Source organism: Herpailurus yagouaroundi, unplaced genomic scaffold (assembly GCF_014898765.1).
Source record: "Herpailurus yagouaroundi ecotype Mexico unplaced genomic scaffold, PumYag 29, whole genome shotgun sequence".
Lineage (NCBI taxonomy): Eukaryota > Metazoa > Chordata > Mammalia > Carnivora > Felidae > Herpailurus > Herpailurus yagouaroundi.
Window position 1 is genome coordinate 83,461,634 of NW_024412377.1, and position 25,778 is coordinate 83,487,411.

At 37.3% G+C, this 25,778-nt stretch overlaps 1 protein-coding gene and 1 long non-coding RNA gene across 5 annotated transcripts in view; one reads left to right on the forward strand and one right to left on the reverse strand.

The window, feature by feature from the left end:
• Nucleotides 1–25,778, forward strand: part of KIAA0825 (KIAA0825 ortholog) — a 391,857-nt gene that overhangs the window by 280,828 nt on the left and 85,251 nt on the right. The gene's annotated exons all lie outside the window — the stretch shown is intronic.
• LOC121013078 (uncharacterized) overlaps nt 22,886–25,778 on the reverse strand; it is a 32,025-nt gene continuing 29,132 nt past the window's right edge. For both annotated transcript variants that reach the window (XR_005782490.1, XR_005782491.1), the window contains one exon: nt 22,886–23,216. This is a non-coding gene — a long non-coding RNA (uncharacterized LOC121013078). The remainder of the gene's footprint in view (nt 23,217–25,778) is intronic.

Genomic DNA, 25,778 nt, shown 5'->3' on the forward strand with positions numbered 1-25,778 from the left:
ACATTTCCCAAAACCATTCATTGTCAGGCTAAGAACAGTCTCACTAATTAATAATGTTTGGGGTTTTTTTCAAGCTTCTAATCTGATACTGTAAGTGGCAGAACAAAATTTTTAATCTAGGCTTGTCAGACCCCACACTCTTCCTGCTATACCTCTCTGGCTTCTTCTAACAAATGGCCTTGCCTCGCAAACTGGTTTTTTCCATAATCTGTGTAGAAAGATCACTTCTACTCCAGCAATTCCCTTTTCTCAAGAAAGAAATCTGTGCCAGTTAAAGCACACCGCCCCCCCCCACACACACACACCCCAACCTGGGCGATTGGGAAGCCCACTAAGTAAATATTAAAGGAAACAGCTATAAAGCTAAATGCAACTTTAAAACAATAAATAACACTAGGCAGGATATTGAGCAATATTTGCCATACCCGTAACCACTCACGTTCTTAGTCTAATTTTCTTTCCTAGTTTATGTTCTTTCATTAGGCTCTGAGTTAGACTTCTATACATTACCACACACTTAATAAAGATATTTCATTTTTCCTGGTGTGCTTCCAGAGACCTAGCATGCAGTGAAGGTTTTATAGTCCTGTGCGGTGCAGCAGATGTCATTCCATTTGCCTAAGTCCTGCTGACATTTGGAGATGTGGATTAATTGAGCTACAGAATGAAATTTAATTAAAATTAAATACAGACTTGGCCATTGTATCTGTTCATTTCCTGTACTCTAGTGTGTGTGTTTGCAGGCAGCGCCATAGTTAATTTGTTTAATCACGATGCTCTGTGGGGGAAGCTGCACTTTGTTTTATGCCGAAAGGCTGAAGGTGTGGTGGATGCCAGGTTGGATTTCATGACACACAATGCGAGCTGTGTAAATGATGCCACTGATGAGCCTCAGAGGGCTATCTGAGGGAGCAAGGGGCCTCCATATGAACCTGTAGAGAGACACCTTGTTGTAGGCAAGGTTTAGTCATGTCTTTTAAATTGACATTACATGACCACAGGAATCTCATCTATTACCCATTAGCATGTTGCCATATACTTGTTCATTCAAATACTCATTCATCCATTCATTCAACCAAGATTCTTTGAGTAGCGATTCAGTCTTGGGCCCCAAGTTGAAGGGAGGCACCATTATTAATGGTGATCCTAATCTTTCTGCCTGTAACCACGACTGGGAAAGTTGGTCATCTCATGAAGATAGAGTTTTTAGAGCAAGGTGATAAAGGGTATTCAAAGGTCATTCCAGAATAAGGAGAAATTGTATTACTTGAGGTTAGGATGAGATTATATTAGGGCAAGTAGAGCCTGTTCTTTAGCACCCATAGAAGGCTCTTTCCTTCTGGGGGCTTTCCTGATTTCTCCAGTGGGAAATGAACTCTATTCCAACAACTTTCCAAAGTACAGAGGAGTTCTTCTTTATGTTTTATCTGTATATCTTCCTGTCTTCCTTTCTAGATCATAAGCTTTTTGTCAACAGCTTTTTAATCTTGAAAAATGCTTAGGCCGGTGCACTATCCCCACAATGTTCTCCAAGACTATTTCTTGAACATGTTGTCAAGCATGTATATTCCCAGGTAGTAGACATTTGTTGTCTTAGCAGTTCAGCACCCCTCCTTCCTTTGTGAGGCAATAGTACCCTGTCTCTGCTTTGGGGAATCACGCCTCCCATACCTGTGTGCCTAAGAGAAAGGTGACTGAGCTGGGAGCTGAGTTTATCAGGGCATTTGATCCCTCTAGCCTCTGGGATTGGCTCAGAAATGGGCACATGATTAACATCATCCTAATCAGGGCCGATAATACTATATTCTAAAGCTTTGATTTCTCTTCAGGTATACGGCATGTGCAACACATGAGCTCCTTTCTTCTGCAAGTAGGGGTGGGGGAGGTTGTCTAAAAATGAAGAAACCCCAAGGAAGCTCAAGTGAAATCAAGAAAATGGTTTCCTATTATTCTCTGAGAATCTATTGCTGCTCTTACCTTAACCAGTGAGTTTTTCCTTAGGATAGTTTGAGTGGGGCTTTCTGGATCTAGCATACAAAGAAGCATACCTGAATAGCCTCATTATAACTGTAATAAAATGCTGGAATCACTTATATGACACTCCCTATTCTGTAAGCCCCTTAAAGATAGAGAACTTGCCTCTTCATCTAGTGATGTATTAACTAGCTCAGTGCTGGAACATTGTGCACTCAATAATTATTTTGTTGAAATGAAAGAATAAATGTAAATTCAGGTGGTGATGTGACAATGTCAGTAATTATTCTTTTGACTTTCTAGTAAAACTGATTAAATTAGTATATTGTTATAAACCCTGTTACATTCTTTTTCACTGATAGTCATGTGACTTGAAAGGGTCCTAAAGGGTCCCAACAATTGCTAAGGGTGAGAGAGTTCAATCATCTCCTACTGATAACTAACCTTATATTAGGGAAAACCAAACACAACACTGAAAAGGAAACTCCACAACCCTATTCTGTTATATTTACCAATGTGAACTAATCTTACCACCTGCAAATTTTCTTTGTATTCTCTATATGGTACAAGAAGTTTGTAAGTTCTTGTAAATTCCTAAGTAGTCTTTTTTCTCAGTTGAGCTATGTTGCTTCTAGCTGTGGACTCAAATTGGCTCATTAAACGAGCACACCATGTTTTCTGGGCTCATCTTTTCTATTCTGTATCACTATATCGATTTTATATGGATAACATCCTATTCATCCTTGCACTTGTAGCAAAGTAAGCCTAACATTTTTTTTTTCTCCTTGCATATGTCTTTTGTGGATTTGATCCTGCTTTTTCCCTCTCATTGTTTTCCACAGACATAGTGATGTTGATGGTCAAGAAGGACAAAGTGTTCATTATGTCCTTAGTTCTCAGTAAAGAGAATAATTTGGATTATTGAACTCTGGAGACTTTGAGTCAAATACCTATGTCTATTTCACGTTAAACAGTCAACATAGTCTAGCGTATTACCTTGCATGTGGTAGAAGCTCAGTAAATATTTGTTGAATGAACAAACAGAGGAATAGGGTTATGACGGGAGATTTTTGACACTTGCAATGTTAATGAAGCTACTTAGCTAAGTTGTTCAACTGGTGTTTATTGAGCACCTACTATGCATATAGCCCTGTGCTGTGGACTTTGAAAGGTAATTGAGTAGTCTTCAGTAAGTTTACACTAGATATGGAAGAATCAAATTTGTATAATTATAACTAGAATGACAGGCTGAAAACAGTCTAAGCCATAAGAGGCATAAATAAGGGAATTCTCAGGGGGAAAAAAGATATTATTGAGAAATTGTGTGCCATTTATTCATCAGAGTGCTTCAATTTTCAGGATTGGGCTTCTGATGTCTATCTGTGCAGGTGTGGCTGAATAGACAGGGAGAGCATGACCAACAATCCTCCTCTCATAGAATATATTATAAAGACTCTCCTTTGATATGGGGCTGCAGCTGCTATTTGCCTCTTAGTCTCATTTGGCCCAATGCCTTTGCTCGAAAAGAGCCACCCTGTTTCTATTTGTGGCACAGCAGACCAGTCTGTCCGCTGCTGTGGGTTCTTGGCAGTCAACAACTTTGCCACATGTTTTTGACATTGTAATTCAGTGCTCCTTTGAAGTGTTGCTCCCGTCTCCTCCCCTTGTGGTTGCCCCACTTCACTTCACCATGCAGCAGCTGCTTGAGTATTCCACTGCCATCCCACACCCATCCCGCCCAGAGGAGTTGTGTTGTGACAGCACAGCTTCAATGCTAGTAGACTGGCTACCTGCCAATATTGTGCAGTTGGTGATCCAGCCTCCCAGGAAACATACCATGTAGTGGTATTCATAACTCACATTTTCCAAAGCAATGTCATGGAAGTCCAAAAGTGGTTTTTAAAAACCTTGCCTGACATTTGGAACCACTGCAAGGTGAGGCAGGCAAGGCATTTACTCTGTGAAGCCTCTTTTATTTGGCATTTTTAAACAATAATTAATCTTACTCCATGTAAAACTAAGCTTCAGTTGACTTGTCTCTGCCAGAACACCTCATTGTTTTCTGAAACCGAGTTGGATTTAATCCTCATTTATTTCACATTGTGGTGATTGGAGTGTTAACGGCCAGCTATTTGAGTCAGCCCACAAGAGTAAACCCCTAATCAAAAGCTAGGCTTAGATAATCACAACCTTCCTTGTTTCCTTGTTTCCTTTGTGTTGCTTCGCTGATTCAGTAACTCACCAGACATTTATTGAGCATCTACTGCAATGGTTTTCAAATGTTTCATCCCAGGACTCTTTTACATTCCTAAAAATTGTTCAGGACCCCAAAAAGCTTTTACGTGGTTATTTCTATCAATATTTACTTTGTTAGAAATTAAATCTGAGAAATTAAATTTTTTTTAAATGTTTATTTATTTGTGAGAAAGACAGAATGAGGAGGAAGAGCAGAGAGAGAGGGAGACATAGAATCTGAAGCAGGCTCCAGGCTCCGAGCTGTCAGCACAGAGCCCGGCATGGGGCTCAAACTCATGACCTGAGCCAAAGTCAGAAGCCCAACAAACTGAGCCACCCAGGCACCCCAAAACTGAGAAATTTTAAAGGTATTTGTTAGTGTACGTGGAAATAACAATGTCAGTTGTACATTAATGTAAGTCATATGTTTTATGAGACAAACTATTTTCAAAACAAAAAAATATAGTGGTAAGAGTGGCATTGCTTTACATTTTTTTGTAAACTTCTTTAATGCTTGGCTTAGTGCAGCTGGATTCTTGAATCTGATTCTGCATAGAATCTGTTTTGATATGTTGCTTTGGTTGAAGTATATGGGAAAGAATCTGGCCTCACACAGATAGGTAGGCATATTTTTATCATTACTTCATTTTAATACTATACCAAAACTCCACAAGGGGTGAGCTTAAAGGTTGGTTGCAACATGGAATCTGAAACCATATCTTGCACTTCAGATAGAGCTTTTACCATATGTAACATTAAGTAGCTTCATGTATTGGCTCATTTGGAAGATACAGCTGAGTTATATAAATCTTCAAATGTTGATGCCTCCCATATACAATATCAAAAAATTATAATTGTTAATATCACCACTGATCTCATTAGAAAAATCTTCAAATTTAGGAAGTTGACAAGTATATGGTAGCAAATACAAGGTTTTCAAAATTCTGATTTTGCGTTCATGTTTGAATTTCATCATTGACAATAATAACTGTCATTTGCTTTCCCTGAAATAGCTGTCTCACTGTGTTCATCCTTGAGGAAATATGTGCCAGATATCTGTCACTTGTTCTTTCAAGTGAAAATAGTATTCTAAGACAAAAGTGGCTAGTTCAACCTGCAACTCGGCCACGCAAGTGCTTTTCCTCTAAACAATCGTTGCACTATGGTAAATAGTGGAAGTGCTTTCTGTGCCCTTCTCATTCCATCATGCAGAATATTAAAAACATAGGGGTGCCTTGGTGGCTCAGTCATTTAAGCATCTGACTTCGGCTCCGGTCATGTTCTCACAGGTCGTGAGTTCAAGCCCTGCATAGGGCTCTGTGCTGACAGCTCAGAGCCTGGAACCTGCTTCAGATTCTGTGTCTCGCTCTCCCTCTTCCCGACTCGCGCTCTCTCTCTGTCTCTCAAAAAAAAAAAAAAAAAAAAAAAGAAGAAGAAGAAGAAATGTTAAAAATTTTTAAAAAGTTAAATACACAAGAGTCAAGTTTCAATAAAAGTAATTCTTTTTTACCGCTCATCAAGGGAATCCCCTATGAAGAACACAGTGAGCACTACTGGAGTTTGGTGCCACTGCACTGATTGATGCAAAGGCACCACTGGTTTTACTCACCATTGTTTTTGCATCATCAATGAAAGTTTCATCACAGTGAAAAAAGGCAAATAATATTTTAGCATTACTATGAAAATTGTTTTGGTTTCACGGACCCCTAATAAGATCTTGGAAGTTCACAGGGGTCCTCAGACCTCAGTTTGAGAACCTCTGACTTACTGCCCACATAGAATGGTGCCCAAGACAAAAACAAAAACAAAAACCTTTATGATATGGTAATCTGCCTTCAGAAAGTCTCATTAAAGACTAATGAGGTTGATGGGGCACCTGGGTGGCGCAGTCGGTTAAGCGTCCGACTTCAGCCAGGTCACGATCTCATGGTCCGTGAGTTCGAGCCCCGCGTCAGGCTCTGGGCTGATGGCTCGGAGCCTGGAGCCTGTTTCAAATTCTGTGTCTCCCTCTCTCTCTGCCCCTCCCCCATTCATGCTCTGTCTCTCTCTGTCCCAAAAATAAATAAATGTTGAAAAAAAAATTAAAAAAAAAAAAAAGACTAATGAGGTGGAGCCATATGCAATTGCCATTTTTTTGTAGGTCAAAAAACTTGAATATTGGCAATTGCATATGGTTCAGCTTCTAAAACAAAATACACCCCCATGTGTGTAAAGAATCATGTCATACAAATGGTGTACATCTAAAGCAATGCAAAACTTTTACACAACCAGGTTGAAATGCAGAGACTTCTAGAGAGTTTCTAAGTTGAAGAGAGACATGAACTTAAAACCTTTATACGGGTAGAACCCTTTCCAAGTGGGGGAAATAGTATAAGCAAAAGTTCAGAAATGATATAAATGCAAATAAAGGATATTCATGACCTACATGAGCAACAGACCCCTCTTTCTGAGGCTTGAAAAATAAAGAAACGATACTGGGGAAGGGATGAACAATTTGAAAGAGTTCTTTGATTGCCAACTGACAAAGTTACTTTGATGTAGAAAACAAAGCCATAGAACATTATCTATTCATTCAATACATTCCTCATGTGTTAAATGAGCACCATGTCCCATACACTGTGCTGGGTACCGGAGGAGTCAAAGAACTCCGAGTGTAGGCATTGCACCAGCTTTGTGCTTTGACCGTAAACAGCTGCTCATAACAGCATCACATAGCACATGTTATATGTGTGTTTAATATATTATCAGAATGCAGATGAGCAATTAATTTATCTTGGGGGCAAGGAGTAAAAACGCATGTAAGAGATGACTTGTGAGACTGAAAGAGTTACAGGAACTGGCCAGCTAGAAAAGAGGGGCAGAGTGGTGGGGGGGGGGGCGGGGAGGAAGGGAGGCACATGCTGGGCGGAGGAAGTTGAATTGGCAAAGGGCAAAGAGATGTGGAAAAACTTGGCGCTGTTTAAAAACAGAGAGCTTTTCATTATACTGAGAAGGTAGGAAACAGGGAAGGTGTGGTTGAAATTAAGACTGGAACTGTCGACTGGATTCAGGTAGCAACACTGCCTATAGTCTATACTGTGGTAAGCCATTGGAGACTTTTTATTATGAGGCTATCCTGGCTGTTCAGATGATGGTCTGGAGGTACCATCTGCAGCGTGGAAAACAGCTAAAGACTAAACCAGAGATACCAAGGACTGGAATCCTTGTAGTACAGCAGGCATGAAAAGAGAGCAAACACTGGGTAATCTTCGGAAGAAGAATTAGCAAAATGTGTTAAATGATTGTGGAAAAAGCAAAAGATCATTCAGTGCTTGTAAGCTTGATCCATTTACAGCAGGGTTATGTCATCAACAAGATGAGACACACTGGAGAAAAAGGTCTTCGGGAAAGAAACCAAGTTTGTTTGGGGACATACTGAATTTCCTACTGGAAACTCAGGAGGAAGGTCAGGACTCAAATGTAAATTTGGGAATAAGTAGTTTATAACTGATTGTTGAAGAAATGGGAACAAATAATCGCCGATGGAGAAAACACACGGAGTGGGAAGAGAGCGCCAAGCACAGGAATCCTATTCTCGCAGATGTGAGGAGAAAATGGATCTTAAGTGGGGGAGGAATGAGATGAGAAGTCAAGAAGTTCTCCAGAAAAGAAGTGATGGGAGTCCAGATGAGGATCTAGATTCAAGTGGAAGTGGTGATGGTGAAGTGGAAAGGGCAGATACGACCATTTGTTTAGAAAAGAAAAGAAAAGAAAAGAAAAGAAAAGAAAAGAAAAGAAAAGAAAAAGTCTTTGACGACTCAAGTACTGTGGTTGAATGGAAAAAATGAGCCAGTGTTATTGGTGTTGCTGCAGCTGAATGAGAAAGAGAAGCACTTTTCTATTTTCTTTGATTGGATATCTCACTTTTTGTATTTCCCTCAAGCTTTCTGAAGCACCTAGTGACCTAGAACTAAACAAAATTCTCCTGAATTTGGGCAGGTTTGGGCACACTAGATGGCTTCGTAGTGATGTTTCTATCCTGAGGTGTCACAGGGCCCCTGGAAACCCCCTCTAGCATGTCTTACAGCACCCAGTTCTGGGGAGCACAGAAACTCTAGACTGGGTCCAAGATGGAGTCACCATAAAGCTGCAGAGAACAGAAGGCTGAATCTCCCTTTGGGCAGAAACAAAGCAGCTTTGCTGGGAAGCTACACCTGCACAGGCCCTCCAGTTGCTTACATTCTTGGCTTCACTTAACAAGCCCTTCATCCCTACTTCCACCATTCTTATTTCAAGTTAAAACCTCACATTCACCAAGAAAGTTACTCTTATCCCTTATCCCTTCTCACTCTGTTCATTCCCATATCTTCACCTTTTTTTTTCCACCCCTTGATCAGTTGTTAAATATTCCTGTGCTGTTATTTATATGCTTGTAATTATTTTGAGCTGTTATGTGTGTTTTTGCACCCCTAACTACCCACTTTGAACTCATTCTTTACCTTCTCTTTTACTCTCAAAATCACTACTAAAGATTGATCAAATTATAGCTCCTTAAAAATCAATCAATAAATTCTCTGAATTTCTGTTCATATATATCCATTTATCCAGAGACCAGGCATTATGTTGATCAACAGGGTTATAAATGTGAACAAGGGCAACATGGTACCCATCCTCATGGAGTTTGGGGTCTAGTGGTAGGAAAAATATTAAGTGTGAGGAGTGCTGTAAAAAGGGATATGAAGATCAGAGAAGCCTTCCTGGTGGAAGAGACTTTGATGTTGAGTTTTGCAGCATGAAAAGTTGGCCAAGAGGAGGTGAATCGTGCAGAAAAAAAAAATTGTTCCAAGGGCATCTGAGGAACTGAAGATGTTCATTACAGCGAATGAGAGGCGAATGGAGAGAGAATGGGTCACTGTGAGGTTGAGGCTAGGTCTTGGATATTACATACGCTTTGTTAAGGAACTTGAATGGTATCCTAGCAGTAGTTAGACGCCATTAAAATTGTTAAAGGTGAGAATAGCATGATCATATTTGTAATTTTTATAGCTAGCTCTTTTTAATTATTGAAAAGCAGCACATGTCTCTGTATAAAAGGGCTCCACAAAGGCAATCACGGTAAACATGTCTTAAGCAGTTTTTCAGAGAATCTTTCTATTCATATACGTGCATATGTATGTTTGTAGATCCATTTTTTATACCAATAAAAGCACATTGTCCAACTTGTATGTCTTTTTCCACTTGAAAACATAACATGGAGATTTTTTCTTATGACCTCATGAAGATCCATCTTATTCTTTTTTACTATAAGCTAATATTCTAGAATAGGGGTTTCCATAAATTATTTAATCAAAACCCAGTTAATAAATATTTATATTATCCTCCATTTTTCTTATTGTAAGAATTGCTGCAGCAGGCATCCTTGTTTATTTATCTAATTTACATCCTCATAGTATGTGATAGGACTCATTTTCCCCACATGTTCTAATTTTTAAATTTTCTCAGTCTGGTAGGTGGAAAATGAATCTACTTTTGATGTCCATTCCCTTTACGATGAGTGAGATTAAGCATCTTTTCAGATTCTTAAAACTCATTTTATTTTTATGTACACTGGCTGCTTCTATTCTCTGCCCCTATGTCGTCTAGACGCTGATTTATAAGCATTCTTTATTGACCAGCAATATTAACTCTTTGCTATATATGTTGCAGATATTTTCCTGAGTTATGATTTATCTTTGATTTTATTTGGATTTTTTTTCTGAAGCAATGTTGAAAATTTTTATGTATGGGTGTTTATCCATTTTTTCCCCTCTCATTTTTTATTTTGGAAGGATCTTCCTTCTATATCATAGAGAATATAGTGGGAATAGATGGAAATAAGCAAGTTTGTTAAACTGGAGGTAAAAGCCTGTGAATTTCAAGATTGGTTGGACATAGGAGATGGAAGGGATGTGTTTCTCAGGTGATACATAGGTTTCTGGCTTGGGCAGTTGGGTAGTTGGCTCACTGAGATGGAGAATGCCTGGGACAGAATATATGTGATTGCAGGGAGAGAATAGAAGCAAACTCAGTTTGGGGCACATAGAGTTTGAGATGCCTACATGGAATATGTGAGAAGGATACTCATTAGGTAGATGGTTAAATAGGTCTGGAGATGATTGAAGAGATAGGTTGGAGTCATCAGCACATATATGCTGACTTCAGCCATGGGAATGGGTGACATTACCCAGGGTATAGAGCGAGAGACAAGACACAGTTCTGAGGTCCAAAAACATACTGGAAGTCGAGAAGTGGAAGGAAAAGCAGAAGAGGTGATGTCTGCTAAGTGAACTGTAGTTTGCAGGTGGCCATTCTTTTTTTGTCCTTGCTTTCTTATCCCATCAATCTAATGACACTAATTTGTACGTATGGTTAACCTTTCCCAATTCAGCCAGGCGATTCCACTCCTCTTCACAGATAAACACTTAAGTGAAACATCTCAGGTAAGAATTTTGTTTAATATTTCTTAAGGATTATAGCTGCATCCCTATGTATGCAGGCAGTAACATTATAGATGTGTTATTTGTCAGTTTATAACTAAATTCGGCTATTATCAAATATTCTACTCGGTAGTATTTTAAGATGAAATAGAGAAAATGGATCATAATTAAAACAAAAATACAACATTTTACTTGAAAATGGAAGCTTAGATTTTTAGTGTTTTGATTTTCTACTAAAAATACCTACTGAATTCTTATGGTTGGCTTCTTTTGCAAAATTGACAATTGAAATTCCTTTTACGCAGATGAGTGCCAAATCATACCAGCCTAATGCTGTTGAGTTCTTTTACTGTAATCAAAGTCATGTTAAAAGTAGGTATAGTACCAGTGTGAACTACAAACACCTCTTCATTCAAGGAGAGAGATCGTAGTAAGCAGCTGAGACCAAATTAACTCCATCTCTCTTGTTCTATACTGTATTTCTATAAATAAGAAATGTACCAATGTTGAATGTATCCTGACTTGAGAAACTTATAATTGGAAATTAGAGACCTCCAGAACTATTTTGGCAAGACTTTTAAATCTGGACAACTCCCTGCTGTTATAAAGACTGACAGTGCTTCTGAACTATAACAAGGAGATTTTATATAAGACTGTTCTTACTAGAACCTGTTTTATATAAGAACATACTTAAAAAGCTAATTTCTTTTCTCCTTTTGCACTGCAATCCACAAAGTGTGACTAATAATAGATTTAAATTTGCTAAGTGCATTCACTCCTTTGTGCCATCATAAAGAGAATCTATTACTGTAAAATTGAGGCTTAGTTCCAAATTGCGCCATTATGAAGTTTTCTTCCAGCAATGTTTTGTCTCTAATACACTTCCCTCATTGTAATTCTATTGCAAACCTGATGTCTAGCATCAAGTCTCACAATAATTATTTTAAATTGCTACTAGGAACAGTAGTCCTGGTGGGATATATTACTACCATTCTAACAAGATGAATTTCAATGCACTTGTAACCGTATTATAGTATATTATGAAAGAAAAAAAAATCTTTGAGTTTTATATTTATGGACATGCATGTAACACAAAAAATAATTTTTATAAACTTCAAAATACTTTGTCCTGAACTTCTATTTAAACTAATTATAAGTCACAAGAACAAATTAGGATGCCTAACTATATGGCCCATTAATAGCATGCTGAATGACTTGAAATGAATAAATATTTATAAATATGAAAATAATAATGCTACTGCCTAGAATAATTACACGTGGTAATATATTTATATGATAGATGTTAAAGACAACATAAATTAGATTACCATAGAAGAGAGGTACCAGAAAACTATTAAAAAATGAAGCTTATATAAAACTTTATTCTTAATTATCCCCAAGCTTTCGGGGTCATTTAAATAAAGGAACTACCCAAAAGGTTGTTCAAAATAATTTATTGTGTAATAGAAACCTCAAGAACGTCATGTTCAGCAGTCTCAAACATTAGGCCATTAGTTTGCTGATATAGTATCAGTGGGAATACTAGTAGAGATCAACATGGAAAGACTGGCAAACATTTTAAGTCACCCTGAAACTTAGGTGATTGTTTAACAGTAATGTTACAAAACACATTGTGTGTGTCACGAGTGATTTCACATCCTCCTGAGGGCATTCTAAATTCACCTTACTAATCAGCTGCCTCCAGGCTTACAAATAATTAATTGAGAAGATGATCACTTCAGATTTACCAAAAGTATGAATCTTGAATTTGGGGCATAGCAAAATGACTGTGAAGAAACAGTACAGTCAAGCTTGTGTTATAGATGAAATGATTGCAAAATGACGGTCTGAAATCAAAAGCCAGTTCGGTTGTAATAATTTAAATATGTGGGCACATAAAATTTAGAGGAAACTCCAAGTATCAATTCTTTATCTGTTGGAATTCCCGTTTAAAAATGTTCACATACACCCCAAATGAAAATCACTTAGCTCCGTAATGAAATTTAGAGTTACTCCCTGGAGGTGACCACATGGGAAAAGTAAATCTACATACTTTACAAAAGGGGGCGGTTGAATTTACATGAACAATTTAGCATTTTTACCATAAATAATAATGGGATGAACTACATTACATACCAGCCAGCATAGAGCTACCAGTTGAGTAGAGAGTTCACAGAAATGGCTGCATGGCCTTCGGTTTTTCATAGTCTATTGTTAGGCAATAACAACACTTCTGGAGCATTTCTTGCATAAAGAAAAATCTGGAAATATATCAGTATTTTCTGGGCATTGCTTTTAGAAATGTAAAGTTAGCTTTTTCACAATTAGGTCACCTCTCACACTTTTGATACTGTTTTGTAGCTTAGTTGCAATCACTTTTTAGTGATGTAAACCTGAAATCACATACTGTTGATCGGGAAACATTGGTATTTGCCAGTAGATGTGTAGGAGAGCTTGCATTTGCTTCTGTATTTGTATTTCCTCCTTTATATATAAGCTTAAATTATTTTAAATATGGTATGATGTTACTGGGAAAAAACATAACCCAAGGCAAAACTGTCCATTGTTAACAGTGTTTTCGGTCACAGATCTATTCTGCAAGTGGCCAAATGGAATTGCATTATGATATTGGCAAGTGCCTTCATAGAACTAAGTATAAGATTTCACCCACACTTTCAGGTTGGAAAAAAAAAAAGTCCAAGTTAATAGAAACATGATTAGAAACAGAAGGTGTCTTGGCTCTCAGTTTTGTTAATCAGAAAAAAAGAAAAACCCCTCATAAACCTTTTACAATTTTCCACCAATACGCTGCCCTTCCCCTTTTGAATTAAAAGCTTTTTTGTGAGATCCAAAAAGAACCACTTGTCCAGAAGAGCATATTAAATTAATGTTTCCCCATGAGCATGACTGAAAAAATATGCTGACCCTGTGCTTATCAATGCCTTTTGAAATCAGTACTGATTTTTAAAGGAGGATAAAGAAAGCTGTTATTTTTAATATCATACACATGTTCCCATTCCCTTACAGTTCTTGACAACAGAATTTTGAATTAACTCCTGGAATGCTGTCTTGCATATTCACCAACAATTCACTTCATGATTGGAAATGTGTTTTCGGAGCCTCCAGGTGAAACTGATTTGAGAGAGTTATATAATATATTGAAGTTCTTCAGAAGAGAGGAACCACATACCAACTAGCCCAAATCCAAAATCTTAAGGGACTAAGAATACCACATCCGCATTTCCCAAACTGGTATGATCATGGCTCACCTGGATTACCTGTTATACTCTAGATTCCCAGAGCTCTTCCTGAGCAATTCTGTTGACATAAACCCGGCATGGGGCGAAGATCTGTAATTTTTCAGTCATCTGAGACACGCTGAGAAACATTTGACTTATGTCATATTCAACTTTTTGTATCTCAGTCAATTGGGAGTAAAAAACAAAAACAGAAACCTAACATTTCAAAGGTTTTTGGCAAGATTCACTTGCTTTTGAGAATTCGGTGAGAACTCAAGTGAGTTGATGGCACAAAAGTACATAGAACTCGGTTCTCGATCATCTCGGCCTTTGCGTCAGTGTTTGTGTGTGTGCTTGGGGTATTTTGGTTTAAAATAGGTTTCCTTTTTTAAAAGACAGGTTAGCTAAGCATGGCATGTGTCTAAAGTGATGTGTTTGATTGGCAATGAATAAAAATAGTTATTTCGTATCTTCTACACGCCTAGTAAAGAGATCACAAACCTGGAAAGGACCCCAGGACCCCAATAGTTCTACTTCCTAGGAAGAACTACACCTAATGTGTCTTACAGAGAGGATTTGTTTTTATCTCAAATAGCTCAAGGAAAGGCATTTCTTGACCTGCCCCTATTAATCTCTCCCACTGCTCAGTGTAGAAATAATTAGTGTAAATTTTTGTAGCTGCCATTTGTGTTGCTTTCTTTTCACTTGTTAGAAACAAAATACAGCACTTTATTTCCACTAATTCATAAAGCAATTAAATTGAACAATAAATTTGTAAATATATAGATACCTTTAATTATTAGATGAATGTTAAATACTTCTTGAAAGCAAACACAAACTGAACATCTAGAGTAGTTGTTCATACCCTTTCTTTTGATACAGGCACTCCTTTGAAATTCTAAGAACTCTTTGCCTAGAAACAGGCAACATATGCATATACCTCCAAAATTTGCATATACTTTCAGAAGGTTCATGGACCCTGGAAACCTCACAGGTTAATAAACACTAATCTGGTGGGAAGAAACCATCCCCGAAATACTGGTACTCTGTACATTTTCTCATACATTAAAGTGGGCAAATTATCATCAGAGGTCTGATGGTATAAAACACTAATTCATTAATACTATTTTAATAGTCAGAAGATGAAAACTGAACTATATTGACCATGTAATTATTCTATAAATCTGTGTAGCATGAAAGTGAGTACTATGTTTCACCTGAGAATAAGCACTAAATGATTTTAATTTTTTCTAGTTTTTAACAAAATTGAGCAATGAATTTACATTTTCTAATTATTCTGTACAGAATATTCATATATTTTTTAAGAAGATGGTGATTATTCCTAGCCACTGTAGGAGTTAGTGATAAGCCCATAGGCTACAGAAGGCTATTTGAGGAATTCCAATACCCAGAGATTTAATGATAGACATGAACAGAAAGGAGGTGACACTGTTGAAATGAAAAGCTTGTATTGGCCCACGTACAGGGAACATACACATTACACCTTAGTTTGGTGCTGTCTGCCATTTCCTTCTTGGATCACATAAGTGTTAAGCCCTGTTACTAAAATGTCTCCTCCTTTTACAAAGCAACCCCAAGAGCTCTTGACTTGATCCTTTACTAAAAGAATCAAATCTAAGTTAGTTACAGGAGGGGGAAATAACTTTACAGGCCTACTTTAATTGCCATATTTCTGAAACTTTCCAGTAAATCAATTTTATCTTTAAAGAAGATCGCTTCAGGCCTAAGAAAAACACACAGCTTTAAGACATCTTAGGAATAATCATTTTATAAAATGAAAAATGTGTTTACTGTCCTCCCTTACTCCACCATCATGTGTTTTTTTTTTTTTCCCCTCTTCTGTAATAGTGAGCGACCAATTTTCTCACAATATCATTTCCCCAATGACAGGATCCTATTGGGTTGCACAGAGAAGTCTCTACCTCCCATAGCTGCGTCAAGCTGCCTCTTCTACCCTAATGTTTAAGCATGCTATTCTTGGCAAGAATTTTCCTTAAATGTGTTGCCTCTGTAGGTCCTCTTCATGCTTGGTATTGAGGATATATGTTAGGTTTGTATATAATACATCAAACTAGAATTGCTATAATTATAGAGGCTCAATAGGAAAACTCCTGCCCACCTTCATGAAGCTTTTCTCACCTCCTATTTCGCCCATAGAGTATGAAGTCTTCCACTCTCCTGTTCTCTTCCAATCAAATACCATTGTCATGAATATAAATATTTATGTAAACACTTACTATGGATCAAAGAGATATTAGACATGGTCTGCCCCCCTGTGCATACTGTCTAGTTGGGATGTTAGAGCATGCAAAAAAAAAAGTGATTAATAACAATATGAGCATAGACTAAGTGATACATGACACCCTCTAATTTATCTGTTCAACAAATCCAAATTTCCATACATTTATGTTGCTTAAAGGGAGATGCATCTGTAATCCTTGACTCACCATGCCTTTTCACTATGCTTGTGTCTTCTAGCATAATGAAAAATAATGTGATAATATAGTGACATATTACTGTGACTTCAGACTGTTTCCATAGAGGCAGAGCAGTCTCATGGGTACCACGATGGAATGAGATACCGAAGACAAGGATTCCAATCTGAGAAATGTCCCTGACATTTTATGTGACCTCTGACAAGTGACTTAACCTCTCAGTTTGAGCTTTGTCATCCTTAAAGTAAGCTTAATTAAACTTGCAACATCGTAGAGATGTTATGAAGTCTAACTAATTTTAGCCTACTAAATGATTTTGAAGATCTAAAGTGCTTGCTTTACCATCATAAACAATGAGAAGAAAAAAAGGTTTTGTATTAAACTACTAATTTTTGTACAATGATCACAAAAGATGATACTGATGCCCTCTAGAGCCTAGTTGTAGGGATGGATTTGTGTTGATCCAGACGTGCTCTCTCATTTGGTTATTTTGGTGACCAGTAGCACTTAAGACAGCTGGATAAGATGAGGTATCCATCTGTGACCATAGAACAAAGTAAATCTAACTGGCCTCCCTGGAATTGAACCAATGACCTGGGTCTCATTAGCACTATTGGCTAACCAACTGAGCTAATTGGATACCACATTGATAATAATGTAACAGAACATGGTTCGGTTTATTTTTTCCAAAGCTTTCCCTAGACTTAATTTCAATAACCATAAAAAAAAAAAAAAAAAAAAAAAACTAGTTTGAGTAATTAGAGCCAAAGACAATAAGCTAAACATTATGCGATGCCGCTGACATCCAAAGGACTGACCCTTGATGTCCCTGACAGGCCTGGAGTCCTCAGCAGGCTCTTGACTGCCCTAAGAAAGTGAAGTTCAGAATGACAAGGCTGATAAACCCCAGGCCCTTCTGATGAGATTAGGAAGGGCTCTTGTGCATCTCTTGCTCGCTCAGATTCTGTTGGTGGGAATTAGAAATTGTCTTGGTCTGTGAGTCCTTTAGAGGCTAATAAAGTGACAGTGAAGATGCATTGTGCTACAGAAAACAGTCCTAAGTACTAAATAAAAAATGCCTCAACACTGAGCTCATAACTCTACCTCTTGGGATTGATTATATCTTTCGGTTTGAGAACACGAAGCAAACCTTAATGAGGACCTGATATTAGGTGGGACCATTTTAGTAATTCTTAGTTCTTTGAACTTTCAGGCAAGGTTAATGTATGTGCTATTTCATGGAATAAAACAAAAATACACGATGTTGAAATATTCCCTTTCCAGAAATATGAGAGTAATAGAATCCTGCAGTGCTAACAAAGTAGCATGTAAATCTTAGGGCGTATACTTGAGATTTCAAGTGGAATGAATGGCCTATTTGGCCCAAACTAGGTAAACTTGAATGCTGCAAAGCTAAAATACTGGGAAATTAGCTCCATGATGTATTAACTCAAATAATAATGTTCCTGATGTAAAAAAAAAAAAAGAGAGAGAGAGAGATGGAAATTAAACATCTAGTTATGAATACTGCGTCTGCACAATGTGCCGCATGCACCGCATGTGTTAGAATTTCTTCTCAGTTCTTTTTTTAATCTTTTATTCATAGCATTGCAGGTGATGAAAAATTTATGCCTTGAGTCTGGCATTGAAATTAAATGCAAAATGAAAACAGAAGCAGTTTATACTGACAGCTTAAATATCTTTATCTAGCATACGGTTGCACTATAAAAAATCACTGGGTGACTTTTTAAATCTCCCACATGTAAAAAACCAAGAGTTGTACAATAATGAATAAAGTTATATATCTAAGACATCAACAGAAAAGTTGTATTTTATTAGCATTCTTTGTTAATTTCATTTTGCTCTATTTTGCTGCTTTTGTTTAATTGGCACAGACAGATGGATATAAGCTTTTAAAAATACTGCACAACTTAATTGTTGATATTAATTCCTCTGAGTGGCAGGAAACAATTGATTTTTGCAGTATGTTTAATGAGTGTGATTTCTCTGGTAGGTTTATGTCTTAAGCTGAATAGAAAACATGAATCTGTGCCTAAGGTAGTTATGCTGTAGTGAAGGTTAATTATTCAGGTAAATCAATTTGTTCGTCACTGTATTAATATGAGTGATATTTGGAAGAATGGCAATAATTACAATCATATCCACAGTTGCTAGTTATGTGAGGTTTCAGGTGTATTTCCTTCCTTAGAATAGTAGCAGTTAATTCTTTACCCATTATTTTGTTAGTCAGAACTCTATTCACAAAGTGAGTTTCCTTGTAAATGGTTCCTATTTTCTAGAGATGTTGGGTCTTTTGTCCTAGGCATATCTGTATTTGCTGTGCTGCATTAAAATGTTCTGTGTGGTTTTTGTTGATGAACTAATGTTGAATCTCAAATAGTTACCTCATAATACAAATTAATTGAAGAAAGTAAATCCTTCTTAGTTTTGCAAATAACGCACACAGGTTTAAAATACATCCAGTCTAGATATATTTCATGTATTTATTTATGAGAATTTAAAAAAGTATAGGGTTATTTAGCATTTAAATAAGTAAAGCATGAAATTTAGAACTGTCTTCAGTTACGTAAAGCACCAATAGTAAAGCACCACTTAGATTTCCATATTTAGAAGACTTCAGCATACAGCTTAAAATATTTTACACTCAGCCTCTGATTTGTAGCTTTTTCCTGGATGTTTTATGTAAACATACTGTGTATAATTATGCAGATAATTTTATGCAATATTAATTGTGCTAAGAGTGGAGTGAAAGTTGTTTAATTCAGTAATTCGTTTACATTTTAATGATTTTAATAGCATAAGATTACCAAATCAAATTGAAATAACTCTGACCATTATACCAAATTGTGTGAAGAGTTCAGTGTTATATTGTCTTCTATTATTCAGAATATACTTATCACATCTTTTTTACTGATAACCAAAAAGGATCTTGAAATACTCATATTGAAAAAATTAAAAGAAACATTTTCAATGCATTTTTTAATCCAACATTAAATATACTTAAAGAAAGGTGCCCCAAAGCCTGACACATCACATATCAGATTTTCAATAGTATGTTTAATATCTGTTTTCAGCACGTGAATTGAGCTGGCCTGCATCTTTGAAATGAAGTTGATGAGACATACTACCTTTTTTTGCAGCCAGTCTGTACAAAATATATATATGTATATACATACATATGTATGTATAGATATATATATGTATATTCATCTTTAATGTAGGAAAAATAATTCAAGGTGTTTATTATGGGAAGCGAGTGAATAGGCTAACTTTTACATGTAAAGATAGCATCTGAAGCCACTCTCCAAATCAACAAATTTCATGTTAGCATTTCTTTCTTATTTCTTTCATCATGTACAGATTTAATATCATCAGGAATAAATCTAAATTGTTTGCTTCTTTCCTCCTAATTCCTGAAGCAATGTAAAAGCCTAGAGAGGTTTGAAGTGACAGGATTACAAGCAGTCTTTTGCATACATGGCCTTTAGGGATAAGCGGCTACCTTGCATCTAATAAACAAGAAAGTGAATTCGTTGAATAATGAATTAAGTGGCATAAGTTGTGATAACAAGGAGCAAATGTAACTTCAGACGGATGGTATTTGCTTTGTGTGGGGTTATCTGAGAGGGCTGATGCTCCGCCAAGGGAGACTGAAAAAGGCTCATTATATTAAGATGTTCTTTTACAGAACACAGTCTAAAATGATCTTGCAGTTTCTTCCCCCTGTTTGCTGAACTCCTTTGTGTGCTTCTATCAAATCAACCACCTCCACCAGGGGGATAACTAGGATTCTTTCAGACTGTTGAGTGTTGTTGAAAATGAAAATTCCTAGTGAGTTTTAGATGGGTCACCCAACAATTAAATAGAGATGTCTAATTGGTTCATTCATATTAGGGTCAGCAGCTGGTTAAGGAATAAAAGGTTGTGGTGCCCCATTGCATAGTTCTGAACCAAATTAAATTATTAATCTACTCTTTGCTTCAATGTAGCTTCACGGGGATTCCTAACCTGCCATACTGAATAAAACAGAACGACTGCTTTACATTTTCATTATGGAAAATTATATTTTAAATTGCAAATGCTCTCCTATTTAGCTTGCATTGCGTATCTCGTTGGATATGTAGGAATGTCTTCAACAGTCAGTGCTTATAAATTGTTTTGTTAATGTCTAGTTATGGCTGGAAACTATGAAACCACCAAAAAAAGATGATTTGCATGCAGTAACCAACTCTAGGCAGAACCATCTGAGGCACGGCAAGTAAAGTCAAGACTTTGGGGGCCACTGTCTTTAACCCTTAAATTCAAAAGATATAATTAAATAAGTGGACTAAAAGAGGTTTATCATCTAACATGAGCTCCCAGTTAATTCAACCAAGGTTATTTTCGGGATTGCAATTCCTGCAACGGGTCAAAGTCCCAGTTTTTGTCACCCTTTATAATTAGTATTTCGTTGTTGTTATTTAACTACTCTAGATTGAATATTAGCTCTGTGAAAAAATTGGAGCTGCATTCAGTTTTCTAATAAAGTGTTTAATAATGACTTAATTATATCCTATTACCGACAAGCACAGTTGCAGTAAAAAATTACCATATTTTCTTAGAAATTATTCTGAGATGTTTTCTGTCAACATTTTAATATCTGCCTACTTTTCACTTAAAAAAATTTAAGATATGAGATCCATAGCAGATTTAACTCTAATAGCTGGTTGACCTTTAGAATGTAGTATGATTTGTAAAGACAAATCACTTAGTAATCACAGCCTAGTGAGTGTGTTTCACTTTGGATGTATTGCATGAGCTGTAGTGTTGAACTTCATTCATTGGTTCGTTCTTGTGTTTGGATGCGTGCATGCGGATTAGCTAAGTGTTCAAACACATAAACACTGGAAGACCAGCGAAGCTTTTTTATAAATTAGAAATATTTTGTAAATAATTTAGTTTGTTCATTTATTCATCAGAAACATACTTAGTGGCACCTACTATGTAGTGTTCGAGGAGCCTATGACCAAGAGGGAGTGAATAAGATAAAGTCACTTCTCTGTGGAGTTTATATCCCAATGGAGGGAAACAAGACAATAAAGAAGTCAATAAATAAATTAGCAAGAAAATAACAGGGAAGTAATGGAAAGAAAGCAAACTAGTATTCAGAAAATGACGTAAAAAGGAGCTCCTTTAGACAGAGATGTCAAGGAAAACCTCTTTGAGGAGGAAGCATTTTTGCTGAGATCTTAGTCATGAGAAGAGCATTTCAAGCAGAGAGAATAGCAAATGCCAAAGCCCTAGGGTAGAGTGAGTCAGGCATAGGCATATGTGGGAAACTGAAAGAAGCAAGGTTACGTCATGGGCATACACACCTGGTGGTGACACAGCGTTCCATGCTTAGAAGTTTCCAGTTTAATGCTCTTCTGTCACCATCTTTAAATCCTTAATGATTTTCAACAAGGATCTCATGTTGCAAATTAGCCACTCCTGGAAAGAAAACTCATAGAGTGTACGTAGCGGGGCTGGGAGGTAGGAGTGTATTCATTGGGGTAGGGGGGCAGGTGTGCATAAAAAATAAGACCAGCAATTGATATTTCTGGGTATGCGCAGTACTGGCATCAGTATAGTTTATGAAAGATTAGTTGCACTTTGCAATATAGCCATTTATGTCTGCAACGTAGAAAACGGAAATGCTGTTTTTGTGCTATATTTAGCCAAATCCTCACATACAGATGATAAATTCCTCAAGGGTAATGTTGGTCTCTTCTGTGTATTGTATATACTTCACAGCACCGTGTGATTAGATATTCCACAAATACTAATTGCAGCTAAAAGGAATTTGCCTTCTCTGTTAACCCAGTAGGGTTTCCTTGGGAAGAAATAAGGCATTTAGTGTTTACATCTGAATTCTTGTGTTCTCCCCGCAGTTACACTGTAGTACCAAATCTGCATGACCAATTAACAGTTAGGTCAAGTCATATGAAATCACTGATAATCAACCATTTTTTGACCTAGAAAATGGCGATTTCAGCAGCTCATAGCATCCTGAAACTGCAGGTTTCTTTAAGAAAGTAATGCAGAAATCTTACAAGCTTCTTTGTAACTCTTGCAGCATTTATTTAACAGAGAGAAAACCACCTAGCACAGGGCTGTTCATTAGTGCAGCACGCTGAGCTGGGCTGTCAGCCTGCACCCATGGGCCTCCTTAGAGGTGAATCCGCATTGCAGCAAAGCCTTTCTGCCAGTCAGCAACCACCCCTACCCCAGTAGTGGTGTCTACAGCTACACACCCACTTTCTCCTACATTCTACATGACAGCAAGTGGTGAGTTCGCCAGAGTTACTCTGAGACTGGCCCCAGAACGTGCCTCTGTTCAGAGCCGCAACAGGTTATAGAGCTGTGGCCTAGGGGTTAGTCACTAATCACCCTTCCTCTAGGCAAATCTATTTACATTTGATGATGGCCCTGATGATTTACCCAATGATGACTAAGTACAACAACATGATGGGGTCATGTGACAGAATCTGGTCAGCCGGGGTTTATTTCATAGCAGGATTTTTCTGATCAGGATAAAGAAGTGATTTCACAATTATAGCTGATGAATTTTCAAAACAATCTTCTGTAGGAGGGTCTTTTGTTGTCAGCTTCTTAACGTTTCTTTGGGAAGGGTGATTGATTTTAAATGATCGTTATCAAGCTGCTTCTTATCTGGTAATCTTTGGCATTTTAGCAATACGCTAAAATTCATCAGTTTATCGTTCTTCCACTTGTATGTTGCATTTCTTCCATTTTATTGCTTTCTTTGGTTTTTCAAAATCTTCTATACTTGGATCCACACTTTGAACATTTTGAACCTATCTACACATTTTTTTTTGAGTCAGTAGCGGGATCATAAAGTAGGTTCTTAGTAACTTAGCCAAAATGAAAAACTCTTGAGTTTCAGTCTTACCTCAAAAATATTTCTTAAATATATTCATTTATCTCCCTTTATATTTTCCCAGTAACTGTCCATGGCCTTCTACTGAAAGATAACTACATCTTATCTACTCATCTCCAGAGCCCTGAAATAGAAGCATGTTTTGATTTTTTTTTCCTATACACAAGCTACACAAGACCTCCAAATACAAAGTGAAAAAATAAATCTAACCCTTTGGTTATTGTAATCTCTATAGCTTTTTTTTCTCCCGAATTTGACACTGGCACTGGAAATAGTCCTTGAATGAACGAATGTTCTCAAGGAATTTATGGTCTAATGATGGAATCAGACAAACAATGATAGCAAAATAAGATGTGCTCTGATAAGGGGAGATACAAGTATATACAAATGCTCACAGAAGAGACACGTAATCTGATACTGGGGAGTCAGGGAAGGCCTCCTGGCATCCTAACTGAAATTAAACCTTATTTAAAAGTCTGCACATGTCTCTTTTCCCCCTAGATCCGCACAACCCTAAATAAAAGGCTGACATGCTACAAGATTACTTTGCACAGAGCGCCATACTCCTTCCTGGCTTCTACTCCTTTCAGTGTTCCTTTCTCAAAGAACTTGTTCTGTTCTCTGCTACAGAGGACTCATTTAAACCTTTCATGCTGCTTCATTAGCGACCAAAAGTTGCATGTTCTATGATTGATGACAGTGGGTGCATAAATATTGGGAAAAATAGTAAATAACATGCTAAACTTACTTGTTCCAAGACAACTTTGAGAGAACAAGTTCATGTAATCCAAAGGAGAGCCTCTCTAATGGTGGGAATTCAGCTATGGCAGGTGAGTGGAAGGTATTTTCTTTTTTAGTCAGGGTCCATTCAGAAGCTTCCCCCACATTCTACAAAGTAGGAAACTGCACAACATTTGCCACCATTTTCTCTCTCAAAGAACAAATTTTTTTCCTTAATTATAAATGGGGAAAATGAAGAGGTGAGGAAAATAAAAAGATACAGGAGACAAGGGGAAAAATGAACCAGAGGAAATGCTCAAATTCCTTTCATACCATAGTTCAGCCACTTCCTGGAATAAACGACATCTTTATTCTACAGCCAGCCTTTCCCAATTGAGGTATTGTGACATTGTATGGAAGGAGCATGGATTGTGGTATCATAGAGTTTTAGGTTTGAATCTTGGTTTCGCTACTTGCTAACTGTGTGACCTTGGGCAAGTCACTTAACTTCTCTGAGCCTCCGTTTTGCTCAGGTGCAAAAACATGAATACCTCACTCGCAGAGCAGTTATGGGGATTATGAGGTAACTAACATTTGCTATATGTACATGTTATGAAGTCATCATCAATATGGCAGAGTTCTAGAACAGTTAGGAATGAGGGGGACAGTTACTATAAAATTACTGTAAGATAAACAAAATAGTAAGTATGGAACAGTTTTCAAGTTCAAGAGCCTTCCTATGGAGTTTCATTTACTTATTTACCATTTGTAGCCCACGTGCCCCAGCCCTCCTCCCCTCCTCCCCAAAACCCAATTCAGGTGGGGGTGAATTAGAGAGCCTGAGGGAAGGAGTAGAGGGGGCTTGGTTTGCTAGAATAAGCTTGTCAGTGCTATTAGTCTTTGACGAAAGAACATTTTTAACCTCTTTCCCAACACAATAGAAATTGTTGTTCTGGGAATCTCACTTCTGAGACTAGACACCATGTACACAGGACAGAGAGAAGCTCTTGTCCACTTTGCCACTTAGGAAAATACTTGGCTGTACCTTTTCCTTCCAGGAGAAAAGGTAGCTCACTGTTACGATAACCTCATATTTTATTATACTATCAAAGCAATAAAATGCTCCTGAAAATTGTTCCCAGCATCTGTTTTTATATATATGGGAGAAAATCTCGTTGTTGAGCTGAAATACCATTATTTTGACATTATTCACTCAGTTTCTCTAAGCTTTGGCTTTCCAAACAGAAGACTGATTATAAATCTGTGTTGTGCAGAGTTGAGGTCACACTGGAACCTTTTTAAAAGACCAGATAACTGGGGAAGTTGCTGAGTCAGAACTTCTCAGCAGCCCTTCTAATAAGAGTTTAAAGAGGGAGCAGTAAAATATTCCCTGCTTCCCCTTCTCCCAAAAGCCAATGGTAAAAATTGTGGTTTCTCAAGACTTATTTTATACTCAGGGATGAATCCCTGAAGATAGAGCTTGTCCTTTACCACCATATGTGGCAAACTGGCATTTCAGTCATATATTAGTCATATAAAATTTTAGACTGTTTCTGTCTCTGTCCTGCCCATAGAGGTAGTTTAACCCCTGCATGCTAACTCTGACTCAGAGGTTCGATCGTCCCCTCAGAAGATGAAGATATCTGTAGCTAGAAGCAGACATGTCAGTAAATGGACTAGGTTGAACAATTTATACTGTCCTCACAAATTCAAAAGAAAGAAAGAAAGAAAGAAAGAAAGAAAGAAAGAAAGAAAGAAA